Genomic DNA, 12,988 nt, shown 5'->3' on the forward strand with positions numbered 1-12,988 from the left:
GGGAGGGAAGGACATATTCAACTAACCCAGCCTGACTCCAATACTTGCCTCTAAGGGACATGTGCTTTTTATTCCCACACCTGTCCACTTTGCACGGGTGGGAGTATATTGAACAGGAAGAGGACAGAGAACCATGCACAGAATGGTTGATTCGGGAAAAGGACGCCACTGTACAGCTAGCCTGGAGAAGCACACGCTGTGGGCTCTCCATCCTTACTGGCCTTCCTTCTCTCACAAAGCTCTATTTCCTTTATGGCTGTGAAGAAAAGCGTCTCTGTGCCACATGACATCTTCGACCACCTTCCTGAAGTTGCCTGTATTTGTGAAATGTGATTTGATGGAATCAATTTGAACTCCTGTTGAACAAATGCAAGATGGCTGGAGTAAAATTTTAAAAGGAGGTAACTGGATGAAGGATCAGAGTGGACGTGTGACCTGTGACTATGGGAGGGCTTCCTGGAGCCACCATAGCCATGGCCACAGCCAGTGGTGAACCCGGGGAGTCAGGGAGAAGCCGGTGTCCTTAGTGGCCATGGCAGAAGCTTGGAGAGAGCATCAGCCAGTGGGAATCATAGACTTTTAAAATGAGGGGGAACCTTAGTAACCAGTCAAGTAACCATTCCGGTAACCTTTATCAAGAGCGTATCATGGTGCAGGCCCTGTGATGACCTCTGTACATGTTTAAACTCATTTAATTCTCATAATTACCATCTGAGATAATTTTACAAACACTGGCTCAGGGAGGTGACACACCTAGTGCAGCTAGTAAGTGACAGAGTCAGGATACAAATACTAGCAACATGGTTCCAGGGCGTACACCCTTAACCACTACCTCTCAATCATCATCTGTATTTACACTCGAAAAGAAAATTGTCATGAGCATCGAGTGACAACTGTTTAAGCACCTCCCTTGTACTTAGTAACCTGCTAGGTGTAATTAAGAGTGGGTGTGCCAAATAGTGTAGGCAGATCACTGCGCTTGGGAATTTATGGTCTTGGTGAAAATCAAGAAAAATGCACATGAAACAATTCTTTCAAGCTCTAACAAGGCCTATAAAGCCTGGCTGGTAGGTGATAGATACATAATGGTCTAGGCAAGACTCCATTTAGTGTTACCCCCAAGTCTGCATTTCCAGGGAGCTACGGATTCTGGCCTTTTCTCTGGCAAGGTCAGTGCTTTCACATTGAGTTCCCTTTGTCACCACTCAACACAGTCCTCTGCAGGCACTTTAGGCTTTGCATAAAGCACTTCCTTAGTTATTCTGAATTGGGCAAAAGAGATTATTTTTATTCACTTTGGGTTTAAGTCCTAACAAAGCAATTCATTGAGGTGTGTGTGTGTGTGTGTGTGTGTGTGTGTGTGTGTGTGTGGTCTTGTTAGACATGAAAATAAATGACTTTGACTCTCCCTTTGGGGTTTATTGATTATTACTGAAGATCCAAAATTGAATCATTTTTCACAATAAAACCACTATTTTTGTTATATGCTGTAGAAATGGCTTTGTGGCCTTACCCTGAGAAGGCAAGCCTAAAATGCCCTCTATTGGTCTAACATGGAATGACTGTTAACCATATGAAAAAGTTTAACATTGAAAGCAATAAGGGGAAATATACCACAGGGTATGCAAAACTTTCTCTGCAAAGATGTCTATTGCAATGTAGTTTATAGAAGCAAAAAATTAGAAACAACCTAACGAAGGGGGGATTGGTTAAATGAATTATGGTACATTCACAGAATAGAATATTCTTCAGCTTATAAATATGAAATTGAAAAAAAATAATATCAAAAATATGTGTTACAGTAAATAAAAATCTGAGCTCACAAAGCTGTTCATTATGATTCCATTTTTATTTAAAGAGTAGGTTAAAAAAGTAAGTAGGCTATCTAAATTGATAGACAACAGAAGGGACATATGCCACAATGTTAGCAGTGTTATCTCTTCCTGGTGGAGTTGTGGGGATTCTTGTTTTCTTCTTTCTGCTTATTTTCTAGAGCTGCTACAATAAATGTGAGTTACTTCTGCAAATAAAAAGTAGAAAACAATGAGAGTTTTTGTTTAAACAAATAAAAGATTGAATCCTCCTAATCGTATAACTTAAAAACACTCACAAACGGGGGGCTAGAACAATGCAGTGACATATTCACAGCTACATATCTAGTTAACATTGACTCTCAGTTCACTTATTTTGTGATAAATCTCATTATTTTAGCAATTATTTTTATTTAAAAATTACTACTATTAATAATCTGAAGCCCTTGCCAGGTTCCAAGATACTCAGTTGTTTAGAGCATCGTCCTGATACATGAAGGTTGCGGGTTCTATCGCAGTCAGGACACATACAAGAAGCAACCAATGAGCTCTAAAATCAATATAAAAAATAGTCAGAAGACTTGAGTATTAGTTGTTCTTCAGAAATGAGTAACTTGGACTTGAACCAGAAATGAAGCAGGGTATCAGCGATGAGGACATTTAGTGGAGCACATATGAAAGGATCACAATGAGGGTAGCAGTGATTGATTTCTTATACAGGTCTAGGCAAACTACAACCGGTGAAATGACTCTGGCCACACCTATCATTTATGTCTTGCCGTGGCTGCTTACCCTCAACGGCAGCAAAATTGAGTAGAGACCAATGAATGGCCCGCTAGGCTGAAAATACTTACCATCTGGACCTTTGCAGGAAAGTTTGCTCCTGCCTCAGGATAGAGAATGTTTCAGCACACCTTAATGCTGCTCACCAACCAGGACTTTCAACGGGCAATTCTAAACAAATGTCAGAGTTAGGAAGCCCCTAAAAGGCAAGTTGTTTTTCCCAGATACCCTTTTACTGCCCCAGAGAAGGAGGCCCCTCCCAGCCACAAACCCAAGGCAGTTTCTAAGTGGTGGGGGGTGCCTGTGGGGAGAAAGTCTGAGGAATGGAAGAGGCCCCCAGAGATGGGAACATTAGAAGACAGACTGCAGGGGATTATATTCTCAGCTAACGTCTTCCTCCACTTGTTGGAGACCCATGGAGGTGACAGATATTGTAGCAGTGAGGTGCTTAACCCTGAGCTGAGAGAACAGTGGAAATGCTATACAAACTGGGCATGAAGTGGGAGGGAGAATTGGGAATGTGGCTCCAAGATACTCACCCGCCCACCAGTGGGATTTGACTATAATGCTTCCCGAGGTGACTGGAGACATAGGGATGAGAAATGAATAGGCAATAGTAGGCAACACAACTATAGACCTTCAAACCAGACTCATAAAACACTATTTTCATGGATTTATAGATGTGTTATTTTTGCATCTGTATTTTGTTATTTGTTTTATTTAATTAAATAATAAATGAAAATATAAAACAACACCCACCAAAAGCCTACATGTGAAGAACTTGGGATGAGAGCACTTTGGGGCCCATATCTTCTTCCTCAGTAAAGGTAGCCATGGTTAACAGTGTGCCCCCCAAACCAAAGAGCCCTCCCTTCATGTTCTGCTCTGAATAAGACCCCTAGTACCTCTTACAACTTGAGGGAAGCCAGTCCCCACAGCCCAGGGATGACAGCATCCTGAAATTCTCTACCTTTAAGATATTAATAACAGCAATCCATGCTTCTGTCCTATATAATAAAAGGGTAATATGCAAATTGACCCTAACAGCAGAACCACTGGGAATGACTGGTCACTATGACACACACTGACCACCAGGGGGCAGACGCTCAATGCAGGAGCTGCCCCCTGGTGGTCAGTGCGCTCCCACAGGGGGAGCTCTGCTCAGCCACAAGACAGGCTGATGGCTGCCAGCACAACGGTGGTGGCGGGAGCCTCTCCCCACTCCTCAGCAGCGCTAAGGATGTCCGACTGCAGCTTAGGCCTGGTCCCCACTGGCAAGTGGACATCCCCCGAGGTCTCCTGGGCTGCCAGAGGGATGTCTGATTGCCAGCTTAGGCCCAATTCCCCAGGGCGCAGGCCTAAGCCAGCAGATGGACATCCCCCAAGGGGTCCCAGACTGCGAGAGGGCACAGGCTGGGCTGAGGGACCCGCCATCCCCCCCCCCCCCCCCCGCCCTGAGTGCACAAATTTTTGTGCACTGGGCCTCTAGTATACTAATATTACCAATTAAACACACGAGAAACAATTTTATGGAGAGAGGTAATTATTTTTATTTAATATATATTTTATTGATTTTTTACAGAGAGGAAGGGAGAGGGATAGAGAGTTAGAAACATCGATGAGAGAGAAACATCGATCAGCTGCCTCCTGCACACTCCCCACTGGGTATGTGCCTGCAACCAAGGTACATGCCCTTGACCGGAATCAAACCTGGGACCCTTGAATCTGCAGGCCGATGCTCTATCCACTGAGCCAAACCAGTCAGGGCGAGAGAGAGGTAATTATTTGAACATGATCATAGTACAAATTTCTTTCATGTATTCACCTATTGAGTTACCATCACATGCCAAGCATTTTACTGGGCCTTGGAGATATTACAGAGATAAATAAAACAGCAAAAATGATGCCCTCACCCTGCTTTTTGACATCCAGGAAAGTAGAACTCAACACTGGGACCTCTGCTACCATGACAGCTGAAGGAAAAGTTTTAACACATCCACGTCCAAGCTGGCCTGCCAAAAGAGACAGAGCATGGCCTCCAATTCAGTGTTCACTGTCCCCCTTCCACTCCCAAGGGCATTGATCTGCTGGGTGAAAGTTGGCTTCCATAGCTGACCCAGCTTTCACCAAGCAGAATGCAAAGTACTCTGGGGAAAATAGCTCTAGACGGCAGCTTCTAGTATTCAGTGAGGCACACTTAAACGGGGGTGAGAAACAGGTGAGAGCTCATCTGCAACAAGCAGACCTTGGGGAGAGAAGTCCAGGCTAAGGAATAGCGGTGGTTAGTGAATGGGGGTGCACCAGAGGCTGGGCAGAGAGAGCTGAGCTGGGCTGAGATCAAGTGGGCCTTTAGCCAAGCTTTTGTGCCTTGGGAAGCTGCTGGCAAATGATCTCCTCGAAGCTGGGGGAGCAAAGGAAGGCCAACCCTCCAACCCACCCGCTCAATCATGATATTTCTCCCTTTGTACCTTATGGATGAGGAGCAAGGAGTTGAGGAAATTGGGGAAATCAAGGAGGATGAAACATTGGGAGGGAAGATGCTGAGTTAGGTTTTGGACATGGTAAGTCTGAAGTGCCCTTGGGGACATCCAGTTCTAGTGTCAATAGTTTTATGTCCGACAAGGATCTGAAATTCAAGAGAAAGCTGGGTTGGAAATTTAAAGTTGGGAATCTTTAACGTGGTTGGAACCACGGGAGTAGACGGAATCATCTTGAGAGCATATGTAGAACAGGAAAGAAGCAAGCCAAGGACTAATTTTGGGATCCCACACCACTGCAGAGGAGTTGGAAAAGGGATGGGGAGCAGAGGAGAGCCAGAAGTGGGCCATGAAATTTAAAGGAGGAAGGAGGTTTAAGAGGGAGAGAAACTGGTCAGCAGTGGCATGCTTCTGAGAGTTCAAAAAGGACAAATCGTTTGACTTGGCAATTAGGAGGCCACACTGATCCTCGGGAGAGCAGTTTCCGTGACGTGATGGATCAGGAATCTAACTTGCAATGGTGATAAGGCAGTAGAGCAGTGGTTCTCAACCTTCTGGCCCTTTAAATACAGTTCCTCCTGTTGTGACCCAACCATAAGATTACTTTCATTGCTACTTCATAACTGTAATGTTGCTACTGTTATGAATCGTCATGTAAATATCTGATATGCAGGATGGTCTAGGGTGACCCCTGTGAAAGGGTCGTTCGACCCCCAAAGGGGTCGCGACCCACAGGATGAGAACCGCTGCAGTCGAGGAAGCAAGTGCAGACTATGCTGGTGAATATATTGACCACAAAGGGACAGGGAAAGGTGTGCTGCCTGGAAAAGGATGCAGAATTGAGGAAGAATTGTTGTTTGTTCTGATGGGAGAAACTGGCACATCGCATAGGCTACAGTACAGAGGGAGAGACTGAAAACCCAGGAGGGAGAAGTGTGAACTGATGGAGCACACACAAACCTGGACCAGCAGGAGCCTCACGAGAAGAAGTAGACTGAGACCCAGAGGAGAGACACATCTGTGCAAAGCTGGAGGGAAAGCGAGATTGTGCAGATACAGTTAACTGGCAGGGGAGCTGGCAGGAGATCGAGGGACTTCTTCGCGCCTGAGCCTCTGTTTCTTATGCAAGGAAAAGGCCAGATTGCCATTTGCCAGAAGGAGAGGGGCATTTCCTGGAGCGAGGAGGGGACTTGAAAAGAATGGTGATACTGGAAATAGAAAAGCGAGCTGTCGTGGGTGTTGACTAGGTTTATTGTGGTAATCATTTTGGGATATAGACACATAGCGAATCAATATGTTGTACACCAAAACTAGTATATGTCAATTAGATCTCAATTTTTTAAAAAATAAAGAGCCCTGGCCGGTTTGCCTTAGTGGATAGAGCGTCGGCCTGTGGACTGGAGGTTTCCCGGGTTTGATTCCCGTCAAGGGCACATGCCCAGGTTGTGGGCTCAATCCCCAGTGGGGGGCGTGCGGGAGGCAGCTGATCCATGGTTCTCTCTCATCATGGATGTTTCTATCTCTCTCTCTCCCTCTCCCTTCCTCTCTGAAATCAATAAAAATATATTTAAAAATAAAGAAATAAAGGAAAAAGAACTGTCTAAAAGAAACCTATGAACAGATGCCCCAATGGCACTATGAGTTCATCTCGCATTGATAGTGGCATCATTTCTCATGGTTGTGGTTCTCACCCAGAGTTAGAGCACAGAAGGCTGATGGGTTCATCTGAGGTTTTGGTTTTGTAGGGGTTGGGTTGGTGTTCCCTAGAGAGATGCTTAAATGGACACATAGGGTCTTGGTAGGAGAGGGGAGAAAATATAATTAAATGATTGGATACCTGAGAGAAAAGGGTAGGTGGGCAAGGGACTATCAGTCATAGGAAGCAGAAAATCAAGTAAACCAGGTTTGGGGAGATAGAGAGGGAAGGACAGAACCTAGTGATAAAAGATTGATATATTGGAGTTATAAACTTGGGGGGTAGAAGAGTTCTGGGTGCTAGCAAAACTTGTCCACGAAGTATTTGCACTTGGCTGTTTTCTCTTTCTTGCTGCCCATTCTCCCCTAACCCCACTCAGAACCAAACTTTTTCCCTCACCCCTTTCTGGAACAAGGATACTCTTGAAAAACTTTAAATGGTGGAGTGATGTGATCTGATATAAAAGATTTAAGTGAGACATAAAAATAAAGTTCATAGAACAACACTGAGAAATAATTTAACTATTCATCAATAGTGACATGGATAATATTCCATTCTTTTAAAGTCCCAAAACAGCTAAAGTTACACTGCATTGCCCAGGGATGCAGGCACATGTGGTTAAGCTTGGAAAACAAGAAAATGATTGTTAGAAAAGTGAGGACAGTGGTGACCTCTGGAACATGGAGGTGCCTTCATCAGGGAGGAGCCCTTGCCAGGGAGTTGGCAATGTTCTCTTTCTTAATGGTTAGATGGGTATCTCCTTTATAATTCTTCTTCACACTGTACACATATGATTTTTCACTTTTCTACATCACATATCCCAAGTCAAAAGAAAACATGCATGAACTGACACATGCCATTTTTAGGAGGAAGCGGAGATTAGGAAGGCGTATGCAGATACAATTGTGTTTGTAATATTGTGCTTTATTTTTTTAATGGTTTATTAATTTTTCAATTACAGTTGACATACACTATTATATTAGCTTCAGGTATAAAACAGTGATTACAAATTTATATAACTTATGTACAAGGTGGTCACCCTGATAAGTCTAGAACCCCCATACATAGAAATTACAATATCATTGACTATATTCCCCACGCTGTACTTTACTTCCCCGAACTGTTTTTGTGACTGGTAATTTGCACATATTAACTTCGTACCCTTTTTTCAACCATTCCCCACCTCCCTCCCTTCTGGCAACCATCAAAATGTTCTCTGTATCTATGAGTTTGTTTCTGTTTTCTTTGTTCATTTGTATTGTTATTTTAGATTCCCTATATAAGTGAAATCATACGGTATTTGTCTTTCTCTGACCTATTTTATTTAGCACAATACCCTAGACTTATCCATGTTGCGGCAGATGGCGATAGTTCATTCTTTTTTACAGCTGAGTAGTATTCCATTGTATACGTATGCTACTTCTTCTTTAGCCATTCATCTATTAATGGACACTTAGGTTGCTCCTATATATTGGCTACTGTAAATAATGCTGCAATAAACACAGGTCTACATATGTCTTTTCTAATTAGTGTTTTGTGTTTCTTGGAATAAATATCCAGATGTGGAATTGCTGATTCAGTCCTCTGCTTCATGTAATTTACTCTTGATTCCCTCTAATGTATTCTTTTAAAATATTTTTATTACTTTTTAGAGAGAGAGGGGAAGGGAGAGGGAAAGAGAGAGAGAGAGAAACATCATGTGAGAGCGAAACATCGATTGGCTGCCTCCTGCACGCACCCACTTGGGATTGAGCCTGCAACCCAGACGTGCCCTGACTGGGAATCGAACCAGCAATCATTCGGTGCACAGGACAATGCCCCACCAACTGAGCCACACCAGCCAGGGCCCCTTGAATGTATTCTTCATTTCAGTTATTGTATTCTTCATTTCTGACTGGTTCTCTTTTATGTTTCCTATCTCCATCTTTATGTTTCCTGTCTCTTTCTTAAAATTCTCACTGACTTCATTTACTCTTCCCCTAAATTCATTGAGATCCTTATAACCAGGATTGCTTGTCTCCATTTTGTTTAGTTCATTTTCTAGAATTTTGTTCTGTCCTTTCATTTGGGGAAGGTTTCTTTGTCTTTTCATTTTGGCTTATTCCCTGCATTTGTTTCTATGTATTAGGTGCACCTTTCACAGGGGTCGCCTAAGACCATCCTGCATATCAGATATTTACATTATGATTCATAACAGTAGCAACATTACAGTTATGAAGTGGCAACGAAAATAATTTTATGGTTGGGTCACAACATGAAGAACTGTATTTAAAGGGCCAGAAGGTTGAGAATCACTGACCTAGTATGTCTCCCAGTCTTGGTAGAGTGACCTTATATAGTTGGTGTCCCGTGGTGCCCAGTGGCATATCTCCCTGGTCACAGCTGCTCCAGGCGTGTCTCTTGTGTGTGCCTCCTTATTGTAGTTGAGCTTTAATTGCTGTTGGAATGTCAATGGGAGCGACTGACCCTCAGGCTGACTGGGTGTGAGGCCTGGCCATGACTACAGTGGAGGACTGTCGTGCAGGGGCTGACCCCATGGAGCAGGATTCCATTTAGAGGGCTCTGGTGTCTGCCAAGTCCACCCTTTGGTTGTGTTGTTTGTGGAGGTGGTTGGCCGTTGCTCTGGCGGGGTGTGAAATTGGCCACCAGGTGTATTGGTACTGGGGCCTCTTGGAACGGGCTCTGGTGTAAGCCAAGGTGAGCTACTGCCTGTGCCTGGTCTGGGACCACCTGGTATAAGTTTCCAAGTTCTCTGCAGATGGTTTTCATTTGTGCTGGGCTTGGAGGCACCTGAGAGAGACTAAGATGCAAACCGATGCTGGCTGCAAACTATGCCAGGCTTGGGGATGCTTAGCAAGAGATATAGGGCATGATGAGGCCAGGACTGCTTGTTTGCAGTTTTTGAACCTTTGAAAGATTTTTAGGAAAGTCCAAAGCGTGAGCAAAAACAGGCCGTTTGCATGGAATAGCTGTTGGCAGCAGCTTGGGTGGGCCTGCAAGTTGGGTGGAGTGGGGTCTCTGGGAATCACCAGGGCAGGGCAAATGGTGTTAGCCAGGTTGATGGAGACTCAGGCCTGGCACCTGCCTGTGCCTGCAGGATGGGTGAGGGGAAGGCTCAACAAAGGAATAATGATGGTTGCCAGCACTTCTCTTTGGGAGAATGCTGCCCTCCAGTCCTTGCCCTAAAGCCAGACAATTTAGTTCCTCTCTGTATGTCTCTGGTGCTTTCCAAGGGGCTGCCCCAGTGCTGGAGCACAGATTGAGTGAGTCTGTCAGTGAGTAAGTCTGTGCTTGGGCCCTTTAAGAGGAACGCCTGGGACTCCAGCAGCTTCCGTCTCACTCAGCCATAATCCCTGCTGGTTTTCACAGCTAGAAATTAAGGAGACCTTTATTCCCAGCACTGGGAGCCCAGTGCGGGGCCAGGACCCCTCTCTCCTCATGGGGTGCCTTTGAGGCTGAGATATCCCTTTGATTTTAACCACCACACCTGGATGTAGGACCAGCTCCCTCACCATCTCCGCCCCACCTACCAATTTCCACGTGGCTTCTTCTGAATATCCTTAGTTATAGGATTTCTGTCCAACTAGTCTTCAGGTGGTTGTTAATGATGGTTGTTCTGTAGTTTAGTTGTAATTTGATGTGGTTGTGGAGAAGGTAGGCGCAACATTTATCCACTCAGCTATCTTGACCGGAAGTCTCCCCAGTTTCTGAGTACATGGGTTTTCATGTATCATATCCATAATTGTTTATATGTCTAAAATACTTAGGCCCTGACTGGTTTGGCTCAGTGGATAGAGCGTCGGCCTGCGGACTCCAGGGTCCCAGGTTCGATTCCAGTCAAGGGCATGTGCCTTGGTTGCGGGCACATCCCCAGTGGGGGGTGTGCAGGAGGCAGCCGATCGATGTTTTTCTCTCATCGATGTTTCTGACTCTCTATCCCTCTCCCTTCCTCTCTGTAAAAAATCAATAAAATATATTTAAAAAAAATAAAATAAAATACTTAGATAAAAATTAAAACTAAAAGAAGATAATGTGGAAAAGAAAATACATGCTTTTGTTCCTACTTTCATTTCCTTTATTGTTAAATTATTTATTCAATACATTAAAATCAAGAGAGAAAATTCAGTAGCTGAATTGGTACTTTGGAGATTTGTCACATTCAAAAGTTCTTTTCTTTGAGAAGGCATTGGAAATAGAATCCAGTTTATGAATCTCAGGGCTTGATGCCTGTAGAACTATTTGTTCAGTTGACTCTTGGAAAAGTAATCCCAGAGTTATAACTGCCTGTATTCAGAGAGCATCCCCCACCTCTGCGTGGGCATCCCTCCCTCAAAGGCTCACTGACTTTCCCTTCAGGCCTCATGTGAACTAGCCTGGAAGTCATTCCACTGGGAGGTGGCGATAGCAGCTGCCAGCAAACTGCCCTGCTTTCCCAGGAAGCCTGCTCCAGCCCTTTCCTACTCACTCAGCAAGTCCTCATTCCAGGCTGCCGACCTTGGGTTTCTCCCTACTGTGTAAACACACCAACTGGGGAACTACATTCCTGAAGGAAATTCTGGCAGAAATGGAAATGAAAACTCCAACACATTCAGCAACCTACAACTAACTGCACATGGACTTTCCCATCTCCTGAATCTCTGGGTTTCCTTCTCATTTTCTGGATACAACTCTGATTTAAGGTGTCGGAATAAATGTCTCCTTGCCAGCCCTTAGTTTTATGGTTTTCTCATATGGATTCCTAGGGAAGGAGAGGCCATCTGGCAGGGTGGGTAAATGGAAGGAGGCTGGTCCAGGTAACGCCTTGTTAAGTTACTTAATGAACCAACCCAATATCTACTCAGACTTTTTGTTATGCAAGATAATATAATTCTTTTATTAATTAAGTCACTGTTGGTTGAGGTTTCTGTTACAGCGGAGACATCCTAATTGTCGTAGGATGAAAAGCAATTTTTGTCATAGATTTTTGTTGTTGTTATAGATATTTCCGAGAAAGGCTGGAATGGTAGTGATAGATAGAAGGCCTCTGAGGGCCAGAGTGGTGCTGCTCAAAGTGTGATTCAAAGGCCTGCAGCGTCAGAGTTACCTATCGGTTTGTTAGGACTGCAAATTCAAGGGCTACCTCCCAGACCTACCAAACCAGATTCGCTGGAAGTGGGGCTGGGAATCTATATTTTAACAAGGTCCCCTTCAGCGATTTTGATGCAACTGAAGTTGGAGAAAACACTAGCCTAGGAGACACCTACAGCTGGGAGTGTGATGGGTCCAACAGAGGAAGTGCTGTGCCTCTAGCTCATTACTAACCTCCCAGATGCTGATCTAATCCTCTGGGCCTCATCTTCCTTTTCTGTCACAGTAATGTGAGAATCAGATGAGGAACTGGGTGTAAAAATGGTTTGAGAGAGCTGAAACCTTGGTCCCTAGGAGCATCCCTGAGCTGACCCAGCTGTACCAGCGAACACAGCATCCAAGGCTGCAAACAGATGTGGAAAAGGCTGGACCCCACCCCACCAGCCTGAGCTTCTTTGTGTAGGACCTGTCTCCATCTGTGTGTCCAGATGGAACTGGCAGGGAGAAGGTGGATACTCACTTGTCATTTTTAATTGAACTCAGTTGCCCCTATTTTGAGTTTTCTTTTTTGGACTCCTGCAATCAGGAAGAACAGGAACCCTCTGTGTCTTACAACCTCAGTAACCTCAGCTGTTTCCTCCCACCCCACCTCTATTGAAGTGAGCCACCCCCTCCTACCCCGGGTTCCCCTAACTTCCACACCTGAGGGGACACAGGACCCAGGACCCTGGAAGCAGACGAAAGACTACCTCTTGAGCCCTTCTGCCTCTCAAGTTACTAGGCGCTGCCCCCATTTTGGTGTTACCAGACGGAAGGGGTCCATTTGCCTGTGCGCATCAAAGCCCAATAAGACACAAACAGGAGTTTGCAGCCACGAAAGTGAAGATTTATGAAGGAGATGGCACCATGCCCGGAGTCACAGATAGCTAACGCTTAAAACACTGGCTCCCCTGTGGCTTTTAGTGGGCGGTTACATAGGGGAAAAGTCATTAATCCATGATGAAGGGAGTTAAGTTAGGGTCACGGTCAGGGTCAGGGTCAGGGTCGTGGTCTCTACTGATGGGTCAGGCGAGGGCAGCGGGTAATTGATCATTGCAGCTGGTCTTGATGTCAGCCATGGCCTTGATTCGTCTTGTTTTGCAAGGATTCCCTGG

Source organism: Myotis daubentonii, chromosome 4 (assembly GCF_963259705.1).
Source record: "Myotis daubentonii chromosome 4, mMyoDau2.1, whole genome shotgun sequence".
Lineage (NCBI taxonomy): Eukaryota > Metazoa > Chordata > Mammalia > Chiroptera > Vespertilionidae > Myotis > Myotis daubentonii.